At 51.2% G+C, this 12,541-nt stretch overlaps 2 protein-coding genes across 4 annotated transcripts in view; one reads left to right on the forward strand and one right to left on the reverse strand.

Moving 5' to 3' along the window:
- Positions 1-12,541, reverse strand: part of CACNA2D4 (calcium voltage-gated channel auxiliary subunit alpha2delta 4) — a 251,480-nt gene that overhangs the window by 48,753 nt on the left and 190,186 nt on the right. The window lies entirely within an intron of this gene.
- Positions 1-12,541, forward strand: part of LRTM2 (leucine rich repeats and transmembrane domains 2) — a 61,062-nt gene that overhangs the window by 26,843 nt on the left and 21,678 nt on the right. Inside the window, exon 1 of one of the 2 annotated variants that reach the window (XM_066590963.1) lies at positions 9,107-9,189. The exons of the other annotated variant lie outside the window; for it this stretch is intronic. The gene's annotated coding sequence lies outside the window, so the exon portion shown is untranslated. Of the gene's footprint in view, positions 1-9,106; positions 9,190-12,541 lie in introns of those variants that run through there. 2 annotated transcript variants of the gene reach the window in all.

Consider the following 12,541-nt stretch of genomic DNA (forward strand, 5'->3'; position numbering starts at 1 on the left):
CCTATAATCTTCCCAGGAGTGCACTCAACAACTTCCCAAAGTTTCATGGCGATCAGATGAATGGTGTAGTAGCGCATAAAGGACAAACAGACAGACAGACAGACATACATTCAATTTTATATATATAGATAACAATAATACTAACACCAAAAAGCAATAGTAATAATAATAATTATAAGAACAACCCAATACCCTTTTTTTGGTCCTTTTTTTTTTTTTTGATGCCCACCACCTAAAGAATAGAACCTTACATAATCCTAAACTAACCCTATAACCAGACCAAACCACCACACACCCCAAACAAAACCCCTATGGTGCAGCCTGGGAGCCACGCCTGCATCCCAAGTCAGTGCTCAATGTCTATGTCCAGGACCAGCCAAGCTGCACCAGAATACACGCCCTGCCCGCCGCAGCCTGAGGGCCACGCCCGCACCAACAGTCCGTGCCCAATGTTCATTGCCCAGGACGTGTCAAGCTACGGCTGAGGCATAAATCCCCCCCTCCCCCCAATAAACCCCCACCCAACCTATCTATTACCCCTAACCATATATATAAAACAAAACAAATAACATCTCTTATACTACATAACTACAACCCAACACTACATATTAATACCCGAAAGCCTAAGGTTCAGTTACTTGCAGCTGTACATACTTTATGTTTGACCAAAAACAAAAACTCTACTAGTGTCCCACTCAGCCCTCCACAAGGGCTGGATATGATAAGCCGGGCACCGACCAAATAGAGAAAAACTATCCCTATAGTTAATCTGTCCCTACAATGTCCCTACTCCTTCCCTAAAAATTACCCTCATAGAAACTGTCCCTACCTCTCCCTATTCTGTCCCTAAAAAGACCCTAACAATAAGAAAACTGTCCCTAACGAAAGACAAACCCTCTCCATAGGAGAGAGGCCTTAGTCGTGCCCAACCTCTCATAATCCAGAGAGTGCACCTTCACCAGGTCACCCAAGAGGTTTCTATTCACCTCATCCACGGGGAGGATTCTCTTCCGTCGAAACTAAACACCGTGCATTCCAAATGTGAAACCTGACCACTAGGCTGACTAAGAATAAAGTGCACCGGTCCCTGCCACCAAGGTCCCTGAATGCCCCATAGACCCATTCCGCATACGAGAGGCGTGCCAACCTGGGCCAACCAATGGAGGCTCCCACCCAATTGTACACCTCTGTATTAAAGGGACACTGAAGCAGGAAATGCTCCATGTTTTCCAGCACGTTGCTGCACTCCTGACGGTTGCAGCCCCTATCCACCAGTGGCCTGCTCTTCAAGTTGCCCCTTACATACAGTCTCCCGTGGAAACAGCGACAAGTCAAGTCCCAAAACTTCAAGGGGATCCTGTCAGAATTCAATAAACGCAACCCTCCCTCCAGGTCCCGACTTGGGCAGTCCTTGAGCGCCAAGGGCTTCTGGAAATGGGTCAACAGAACCCTCTTATCGAGGAGTTTTCTCGACAGAGTTCTGATCTCCCACATCCCTAGACCCCACCGACGTATCATCTTCAGAACCACGGTAGCGTAAGCCGGAAGATGCCCATGCGGCGTGCGAAGATCCTTCACTCGCCCTCCTGTCTCCCATTCCTGGAAGAAAGGCCAAAGCCATCCCCAACAGGAGAATACCCCCGGAGGAGCCCTCTCTTGCCAGAGGTTGCCTATATTGATCTTAACAAAAGGTGTTTACGAGAAACACCACAGGGTTGACCATAGATAACCCCCCTAGTCTCCTCGTGCGATATGTGACATCTCTCCTAATTAGGTTCAACCTGTTCCCCCACAACATTAGGAAGAACAGGTTGTAGACCCGGGTCCAGAGAGGCTCTGGCAAAATGCATACGCTGCCCAGGTAGATGAATAAAGGGAGCAGGTATGTTTTGATCAGGTTAACCTTTTCCCAAAGGGTCAAAGACCAACCCTTCCACTGGGCCACCTTCCGAGTGGCACCATCGAGCCTGACCACCCAATTTTGCATGGGGTAATCTCCTCGGCCAAATTTGATGCCGAGAACTTTAGCCGAGTCCTGGGGCACTGGAAAGGTGTCCAGGAGACCAAATGTAGGATCTCCCCTTCCTAACCAGAGACTTTCGCACTTATCCCAGTTGATGCCGGACCTGGATGCTTCCGAGAAGCGATCCACCTCTGCCATCACGTACTCTGCCTCCCCCCTCGAGGACACAAAGACGGTGACGTCATCAGCGTACGCTGCGCTTCCGGCACCGCCCGATCCATCCCAACCCCCGCCATAGGCCCACCATCAATCCTCCTAAGGAAAGGATCAATGGTAAACACGTACAGCAAGGGGCTCAGAGGACAACCCTGACGGACGCCAGACCCAACATCAAATGGGTGGCCGACCCAACCGTTCACTAGCGGGAAAGTCTCAGCCCCCGCGTACAATGTCCTGAGCCAATTGACAAACCCCACTGGCAGGCCATACCTCAGAAGAACAGACCAGAGGTACTCGTGATTAACCCGATCAAACGCTTTGGCCTGATCCAAGGACAGCAGGTACCCCTCCCAGTGACCAGCCCTACCCTGCTTCACTGCCTCCCGGACACCTAAAACAGCACTAAAGGTGCTACGGCCTGGAACAGAGCAATGCTGGGCCCCCGAGAGGAGCCGGGGTGCAAACTTGACCAGCCGATTAAACAGCACTTTTGCCAGAACCTACCTGTCCATATTGAGAAGCACTATCGGGACACCAGTTCTCAATACGGCTCGAGTCTTTACCCTTTGACAGAAGGATCAAAGCCGACCTCCTCATTGACCTAGGCAGAGTGCCTGAGGAAAGACACTCATTGACTACCTCAGTCAAGAGGGGACTCAAGAGGTCCTTGAAGGTCTTATAATACTCGGATGTTAGACCATCCTGTCCTGGCGATTTTTTTGAGCGCAAGCCCATCAATCGCCAGTTTAACTTCCTCTATGTTGATGTCCTCTGTCAAAACATTAAGGGAGATGTCATCCCCTGGCTCAGAAACAGCTTCAGCCAGGAAAGCCGACATCACATCTCGATCTAGATCCCTCTTTCTCAAAAGATGCGAGTAGAAGGATCTGATGACTTCCAGAATCCCTGATCTGGACCTGTTCAGAGATCCTGTACCGTCGATCAGTCCAGTGACAACTTTACGATTCACTGAAATCTTGCAGTTTCTGTAAGGGTCGGGCGAGTGGTACTTCCCGAAGTCCCTCTCAAAAACCAAAGATGCGTGCCTATTCTACTGGCACCCTTTGAGCAAAGACTTCACTCTGGAGTTATCCTCTCAGCTACCTCCAGTCGAGACGAGATGTTCGAGTTTCCTCCTCAGGCCCTGATAAAGACGGTACTTACTCAGGCTCCTGAGGCTAGAGAGCTGGCGGAAGAACCTCGCCGCCCTGATCTTGAGCATCTCCCACCACTCTGACTTACTGCTACAAAGATCCAGTAATGGTACCTGGTTCTGCAGAAAATCCTCAAAGGACTATCTTATCTCTGCTTCCTCCAGGAGTGATGAATTCAGCCTCCATAAGCCTCTACCCATCCGGGGGGTCTCTGCAACATTCAGGGAAAACAAAATCATACAGTGGTCGGAGAATTCCACCTCAACAACAGAAACTGGTGAAGAGATGGCTTCCTCCTTCAAATAAAACCTATCTATTCTAGACCTGCTCTCGCCTCTATAATAGGTGAAACCCGCGTGGCCTGGGGTGTGCCGGATGTGAACATCCACCAGGTGAGCTTCACTAGCTATGCTATTAAGCGCGACGCTATCATAAGTCAGCTTGCCTAGGGAGCCTCCCCTGTCACAGGTCCTCGTGACTGCGTTAAAGTCACCCCCAAAGATCACCTGCCGACTAGTAAAAAGGTACGGCTTGATCCTCATAAAGAGATCCTTGCAGTCCCGCTTGGTTTGGGGACTGTAGATGTTGATTAGCCGAAGCTTTTGTCCCATTATGAGAACATCCAGGATCAGGCACCTCCCTATTTCTAACTCGATAACCCGTCGGCATTCAACCGCTGCGGTAAAAAGTACCGCCACTCCGCTATATGGCTCGGGTGCAAGAGACCAGTAAGATGGACCAGACCTCCATTCTCTCCTTGCCTTATGCACAGCTGCCAAATTTGGCAGCCTGGTCTCTTGCAAAAACAAAATGTCGGCTTCAATGCGGCCCAGAAAATCAAAGGCCGCAAATCTAGCCATATCAGACTTAATGCTAGCAACATTAATGGATGCCAGCGTCAACGGAGTGGGTGCCGCCATCATTGGTGATCAAGTTAGATGGCTTTCTTCTTCCCACCCCCCTTCTCCTCACGGTATGAGGATGACCCCTTGCCACGTTTTTTGCAAATTGAAAGGTCCATAGCAAGGGGCTCCTCGACCCTGTCCTCCTTGCCGCCGGGCTCCAGGCCAGCCCTCCCCTTGGAGGTTACTAAACCCTCACAAGAGGAAGACAGCACCCCCTGTTAGCCTCACCTTTGTCCTAGGCATCTCACTGTCTGCCTCCTCCAAAGAAGAGGAGAGAGTTTGGAACCTATTGGAGAGCTCGACAGAAGGAGAGTTGGTATTACCTTCCTGCCTCTGGCCTCCCTTTTGATCCTCCTGACCTCCTCATCCAATTCCCTGTCCCCTGGAGCCTCAGCTACATGACTTGCATCCGGAGCAGGGGCCAGCATTGACCCACCTGCCACCTGGGTTTCCACCAGCTCCCTGCTCCTTCTGCGCTTTTCTTGGCGCCTCAGCTTGGCAGCTCCAGCATGCTTGTTCCTCCTTGGCTCCTGGGCTCCATCGCCTCTGCTGGTCCCCTCTCCTGCAGAGGCAACCTCACGGCTCTCCTCCGCTGGGGCAACAACCGCATTGGCGAAAGAGCGTGGACAGTGACTGAATGGGTGACCGAGGTCACCACACATGTGACACCTAATCTCTGCACAAGATGCCGCAAGATGACCTACCTCGCCACACAGAGCGCACTTGATGACTTTCCAGGCGGCAATCAAATGTGTGGGGTTGCCGCACTTGTGACAAAACTTTGGTTGCCCCTGGTAGAAGGCCAAGATACAATCCCGAACGAGGAAGGCCGCAGATGGTATGTGGGCCACCGAGTTCCCCGAACGCTTTAGTTTCACCATAAACGTCCAGGCTCCAGACCAGATGCCGTGTTCGTCCCGGTTCTTATTGGGCATGTCTACCACTTCGCCATAACGACATAACCAAGTCATAATATCGTAACAAGAGAGGGACTCGTTATGAGTCACAACGGTCACTCTCTTGACTCCAGTCTGGCGGGTTACCACTTGTGCAGCAAAACCGCGTCAGCCGGGCTCGTCCTTCATCAACTCGTAGTTCCCCCAAAAGAGCTCGAGGCCCTCTGGGCGAACAAAGCTGATGTCGAACTCAGACGTGCCATAAGGATGGATCAGGGCATAGATGTCATTCACCCTGAACCCCATCTTCAGCAGCAGCTCTACCACCTTACTCCTTGAGGGGCATGCATCATCGCCTCTCCACTGAAGACGGGCCACATTCCTACGGCCAAGGTCCTGCCCGGTTGTTGGCAGGGACCAGACGGTCTCTCCCTTTTGCTCTCGGAAGGCACCGAGTCCATGTCTCTCTATCCATAGAGACAAATCCACTACTCTACCCCCTACATTCATCGAGCTCTCCCCTCTCCTCAAGGCCTCCAGGAGGCGCTGCTGCAGAACGCCGTCCCGAAAGCCCAAAGACAAGGAGGACGCCTCTTCCCTCCCTCCAGCGGCGACATTGGCATTACTTCTACCAGATGTTGTCGCCGCTGGAGGGGCGACTGGATCCTGACCCACCCCCTGACTACCCTCTGAAGCCCCACCCACCTGTACACAAGATGACATACTAACCAGGGAATCGGGGACATCTGGAGTTCCCAGGGTCCCCACAGGGGCAGGGGCAGCAGGGACAGGGGAAACAGGGGTACCAACAGCTGCATTCGTTATCTCCATTAGCTGCTGGACCAGCACTCACATCTCCATTAGCTGCTGGACCAGGACCCATTTTACCTTTACCCTTATCTTGTCCTTTCTGTCCAGAGGGAAAGTCCATGGCACCTCTGGTGGGTGGCTGAAGATGCACACCAGCAGCTTCCGTGTCTGGTCTTTCAACACTTTTCTTGGTTTTGATGGCTGTAGCTCCACCCACCTGAGCCACTCTGGGAGTTGTAGTTCCTTCAACTTTACTTCGCACAACAAGCGGATGTTTACCATGGGTGGAAGGATCGGAAGACCCAGCCACCACCCACTGCGCCCCCCTCTGCACCTGAAAGGCGCTTTAGGGACACAAGGGGGACAGCTAAGCCACCACAGGTGGGACCTGGTGCCGGATCACGCCCCCCTCCCACTGGGACGTGACCAACAGCACAAGCACCTCTGGACTGGCCGCGACTCTTTGCTTCCCCAACGCTCTTCCCCACCTACTTTACTCCTCCATTCCCACTACTAACACAAGCGGGCTTGGAGTTTTGGGCCGCATTAACCCTCTCTTCCCCAGTCCCCTGCATCGGATCCACCACAGAGCACGGGACTAGGAGCTCAGGGTTACCACCCTGGTCTGACTTTGCAGCCAAACCAGAGTGCTTGGTAACATAAATAAATTTCTCCTGCATATATGCTTTTTCCTTTTTCCTCTTCTTCTTGCTTGATGTTTCCGGGGGCAAATCTTTTCCAAAATAGCAGGACTGCAGCCTCTCTGGGGACTCTTGCAGCTGAATCTGCCGCATTATTAGCGCCCCCTCTCCACTGCTGCTGCAGCTGTCATCAGAGTCCTCCAGGTCAGATTCACCCGACGTGGGGGGGAGGGCACACCTGTTCAGCTGGGATGCTGGGCCCAGTAGTCCCACCTGGCAGTGACGATTGCTGCTCACCAGAGCACCCAGCTCGCCCATCCTGAGCACCGTCCGATTCTCCTGAGCTGCTGCTTGAGCGCCTGGCAGAGCGCTCTTTAATGCCACCGCTGCTCACTGACGCTATTTTGCCGAACCTTTCATCATTCAAGAGCTTCTCTTTGAAAGGCCCACTTGCTTGCAGGATCCTTTCCCTTTCTTCTTCATAGAACTCAATAGCCTCCTCACAGGCTTCAATCTGCCGCGATATGGCCAATCTCCTGGTGCGGGATCTGGCCCGCTCTGCATCACAGTGGGCAGCATGCAGCTCCTGCCTGTATTTATTAGGCTGCCTCCCAACATGTCCAAAGTCCTTCACATATTTGTCAATACGGGTTGCCACATCCGTTACAGACTCGCCCTCCTTGCGATCAGCCCAACTTGCCTGCAAACGTTGTTTTTCCGCATGGTCCTCCACTCTCTTCCTCTGGCTCCGAGTCCTCTTGGGCTCCTCCAGGGGAGTCAGGGTGACATTGCTGCCACTCTGACCAGATGTTCTCCCCTCCTGGGGTGCAGTCCTCCCTCCGACCGAAGCCGGAGAGAGGAGGTCCAGGACTCCATGGCTGGAGCAAGCCCAGCACCTGAAGACTTTGCTGGGTAGGTTTTGCACTAACTGGTGACCACACCCTGGATCTTGCACAGCTCTCACACACGCAACCTTCTCCAGAGATGCACTCACTATTCTGCTGGTGGAGTCACTGTACATACATTACTTATCCTGTACTGATCCCGAGTTACATCCTGTATCATACTCCAGAGCTGCACTCACTATTCTACTTGTGGAGTCAAAGTGTTCATATTAAGGAAAGAGACGCAGTGTCCATGTCCCACTTGCAGTAGCACCTGCCACAGGGGGCATGTAGTATTGCAGGAGGTATATTCACATGAATAGCCATCCTATAATACAAGAAAGGCACAAAATCAATCCAGATCCTGCTAAAACTCGTAAGATGTAAATTCTACAGAGCACATTTAGCTCAGGATACGAGGGGATGCAGGTGGCGACATGAGTGAGGAATGCAGCAGTGATTGCACCTGCAGAGGTGACAGTGGAATGACTCCTGATCTCCGATATAACATCAGGCTGGCTTCAGTGAGCAATGACATCTTAACTGGGAAGCAGCTGAGAGACTGGGTCACATCCGTAATCTCTGCAGGTCACCGTACGGACGCACAGGCTGGCACTTGAGGGGTTAAGGCTGCCTTGCCCGCAATCTGCTCAACAGCAGACACACATAGGATAATCTGCAGATTTGTGGCATGGTCCATATTTCTATATTAGAGGGATGGATGCAGAGCGGAAGCGGCTTTCACATCTATTATCTACACAATTTACAAAAAGGATGAAAACCCGCAAAAATGTGTGTACACGGTGACTGCAGCAAAATAGTGACATGGACAGCGGAGAATCAATTTGCTTTCAATTAGCAAAAAACGTGGCAAGGGGGGTGGGAAGAAGAAAGCCATCTAACTTGATCACCAATGATGGCGGCACCCACTCCGTTGACGTCGGCATCCATTAATGTTGCCAGCATTAAGTCTGATATGGCTAGATTTGCGGCCTTTGATTTTCTCGGCCGCATTGAAGCTGACATTTTGTTTTTGCAAGAGACCAGGCTGCCAAATTTGGCAGCTGTGCATAAGGCAAGGAGAGAATGGAGGTCTGGTCCATCTTACTGGTCTCTTGCGGCCGAGCCATATAGCGGAGTGGCGGTACTTTTTACCGCAGTGGTTGAATGCCGACGGGTTATCGAATTAGAAATAGGGAGGTGCCTGATCCTGGATGTTCTCATGAAGGGACAAGAGCTTCGGCTAATCAACATCTACGGTCCCCAAACCAAGCGGGACCGCAAGGATCTCTTTATGAGGATCAAGCCGTACCTTTTTAGGTACGTGATCTTTGGGGGTGACTTTAACGCAGTCATGAGGACCTGTGACAGGGGAGGCTCCCTAGGCAAGCTGACTTATGATAGCGTCGCGCTTAATAGCATAGCTAGCGAAGCTCACCTGGTGGATGTTCACATCCGGCACAACCCAGGCCATGCGGGTTTCACCTATTATAGAGGCGAGAGCAGGTCTAGAATAGATAGGTTTTATTTGAAGGAGGAAGCCATCTCTTCACCAGTTTCTGTTGTTGAGGTGGAATTCTCCGACCACTGTATGATTTTGTTTTCCCTGAATGTTGCAGAGACCCCCCGGATGGGTAGAGGCTTATGGAGGCTGAATTCATCACTCCTGGAGGAAGCAGAGATAAGACAGTCCTTTGAGGATTTTCTGCAGAACCAGGTACCATTACTGGATCTTTGTAGCAGTAAGTCAGAGTGGTGGGAGATGCTCAAGATCAGGGCGGCGAGGTTCTTCCGCCAGCTCTCTAGCCTCTGGAGCCTGAGTAAGTACCGTCTTTATCAGGGCCTGAGGAGGAAACTCGAACATCTCGTCTCAACTGGAGGTAGCCGAGAGGATATCTCCAGAGTGAAGTCTTTGCTCAAAAGGTGGCAGTATAATAGGCACGCATCTTTGGTTTTTGAGAGGGACTTCGGGAAGTACCACTCGCCCGACCCTTACAGAAACTGCAAGATTTCAGTGAATCGTAAAGTTGTCACTGGACTGATCGACGGTACAGGATCTCTGAACAGGTCCAGATCAGGGATTCTGGAAGTCATCAGATCCTTCTACTCGCACCTTTTGAGAAAGAGGGATCTAGATCGAGATGTGATGTCGGCTTTCCTGGCTGAAGCGGTTTCTGAGCCAGGGGATGACATCTCCCTTAATGTTTCGACAGAGAAGATCAACATAGAGGAAGTTAAACTGGCGATTGATGGGCTTGCGCTCAAAAAAATCGCCAGGACCGGATGGTTCAACATCCGAGTATTATAAGACCTTCAAGGACCTCTTGAGTCCCCTCTTGACTGAGGTATTCAATGAGTGTCTTTCCTCGGGCACTCTGCCTACGTCAATGAGGAGGTCGGCTTTGATCCTTCTGTCAAAGGGTAAAGACTCGAGCCGTATTGAGAACTGGTGTCCCATAGCGCTTCTCAATACGGACAGGAAGGTTCTGGCAAAAGTGCTGTTTAATCGGCTGGTCAAGTTTGCACCCCGGCTCCTCTCGGGCACCCAGTATTGCTCTCTTCCAGGCCGTAGCACCTTTAGTGCTGTTCTAGGTGTCCGGGAGGCAGTGAAGCAGGGTAGGGCTGGTCACTGGGAGGGGTACCTGCTGTCCTTGGATCAGGCCAAAGCGTTTGATAGGGTTAATCACGAGTACCTCTGGTCTGTTCTTCTGAGGTATGTCCTGCCAGTAGGGTTTGTCAATTGGCTCAGGACATTGTGACACTTTCCCGCTAGTGAACGATTGGGTCGGCCACCCATTTGAGGTTGGGTCTGGCGTCCATCAGGGTTGTCCTCTGAGCCCCTTGCTGTACGTGTTTGCCATTGATCCTTTCCTTAGGAGGATTGATGGCGGGCCTATGGCGGGGGTCGGGATGGATCGGGTGGTGCCGGAAGCCGCCTTCAGGGTGGCAGCGTACGCTGATGACGTCATCGTCTTTGTGTCCTCGAGGGGGGAGGCAGAGTACGTGATGGCAGAGGTGGATCGCTACTCAGAAGCATCCAGGTCCGGCATCAACTGGGATAAGTGCGAAAGTCTCTGGTTAGGAAGGGGAGATCCTACACCTGGTCTCCCGGACACCCTTCCAGTGCCCCAGGACTCGGCTAAAGTTCTCGGCATCAAATTTGGCCGGGGAGACTACGCCATGCAAAATTGGGTGGTCAGGCTCGATGGTGCCACTCAGAAGGTGGCCCAGTGGAAGGGTTGGTCTTTGATCCTTTTGGAAAGGGTTAACCTGATCAAAACATACCTGCTGCCTTTATTCATCTACCTGGGCAGCGTATGCATTTTGCCAGAGCCTCTCTGGACCCAGGTCTACAACCTGTTCTTCCTAATGTTGTGGGGGAACAGGTTGAACCTAATTAGGAGAGATGTCACATATCGCACGAGGAGACTAGGGGGGTTATCTATGGTCAACCCTGTGGTGTTTCTCATAAACACCATTGTTAAGATCAATATAGGCAACCTCTGGCAAGAGAGGGCTCCTCCGTGGGTATTCTCCTGTTGGGGATGGCTTCGGCCTTTCTTCCAGGAATGGGAGACAGGAGGGTGAGTGAAGGATCTTCGCACGCCGCATGGGCATCTTCCGGCTTACGCTACCGTGGTTCTGAAGATGATACGTCGGTGGGGTCTGGGGATGTGGGAGATCAGAACTCTGTCGAGGAAACTCCTCGATAAGAGGGTTCTGTTGACCCATTTCCAGAAGCCCCTGGCGCTCAAGGACTGCCGAAATCGGGACCTGGAGGGAGGGTTACGTTTATTGAATTCTGACAGGATTCCCTCAAAGTTTTAGGACTTGACTTGGCGCTGTTTCCACGGGAGACTGTATATAAGGGGCAACTTGAAGAGCAGACCTCTGGTGGATAGGGGCTGCCCTCGCCAGGAGTGCAGCAACGTACTGGAAAGCATGGAGCATTTCCTGCTTCAGTGTCCCTTTAATACAGAGGTGTACAATCGGGTGGGAGCCTCCATTGGTTGGCCCAGGTTGGCACGCCTCTCGTATGCGGAATGGGTCTATGGGGCATTCAGGGACCTTGGTGGCAGGGACTGGTGCACTTTATTCTTAGTCAGCCTAGTGGTCAGGTTTCACATTTGGAATGCACGGTGTTTAGTTTCGACGGAAGAGAAAATCCACCCCGTGGATGAGGTGAATAGAAACCTCTTGGGTGACCTGGTGAAGGTGCGCTCTCTGGATTATGAGAGGTTGGGTACGACTAAGGCCTCTCTCCTATGGAGAGGGTTTGTCAATGTTAGGGACAGTTTTCTTATTGTTAGGGTCTTTTTAGGGACAGAATAGGGAGAGGTAGGGTAATTTTTAGGGAAGGAGTAGGGACATTGTAGGGACAGATTAACTATAGGGATAGTTTTTCTCTATTTGGTCGGTGCCCGGCTTATCATATCCAGTCCTGGTGGAGGGCTGTGTGTGACACTAGTAGAGTTTTTGTTTTCGGTCAAAAATAAGGTATGTACGGCTGCAGGTAACTGAACCTCAGGCTTTCGGGTATTAATATGTAGTGTTGGTTTGTAGTTATGTAGTATAAGAGATGTTATATGTTTTGTTTTGTATATAGGGTTAGGGGTAGTAGATAGGTTGGCTGGGGGTTTATTGGGGGGAGGGGGGGATTTATGCCTCAGCCGTAGCTTGACACGTCCTGGACAATGAACACTGGGCGTGGACTGTTGGTGCGGGCGTGGCCCTCAGGCTGTGGCGGGCAGGGTGTGTGTATGCGGTGCAGCTTGGCTTGTCCTGGATATAGACATTGAACATGGACTTGGGATGCAGGCGTGGCTCCCAGGCTGCACCGTAGGGGGTTGTTTGGGGTGTGTGGTGGTTTGGTCTGGGTATAGGGTTAGTTTAGGATTATGTAAGGTTTTATTCTTTAGTTGGTGGGCTATAAATAAATAAATAAATTTAAAAAAAAAATGAAATAAAAAATATAAAAATTTAAAAAACAAAAAAGATATTGGGTTGTTCTTATTGTTATTATTATTACTTTTGTTATTGTTGTTAGCATTATTGTTATTATATAATTG

This window comes from Eleutherodactylus coqui, chromosome 2 (genome assembly GCF_035609145.1).
Source record: "Eleutherodactylus coqui strain aEleCoq1 chromosome 2, aEleCoq1.hap1, whole genome shotgun sequence".
Taxonomy (NCBI): domain Eukaryota; kingdom Metazoa; phylum Chordata; class Amphibia; order Anura; family Eleutherodactylidae; genus Eleutherodactylus; species Eleutherodactylus coqui.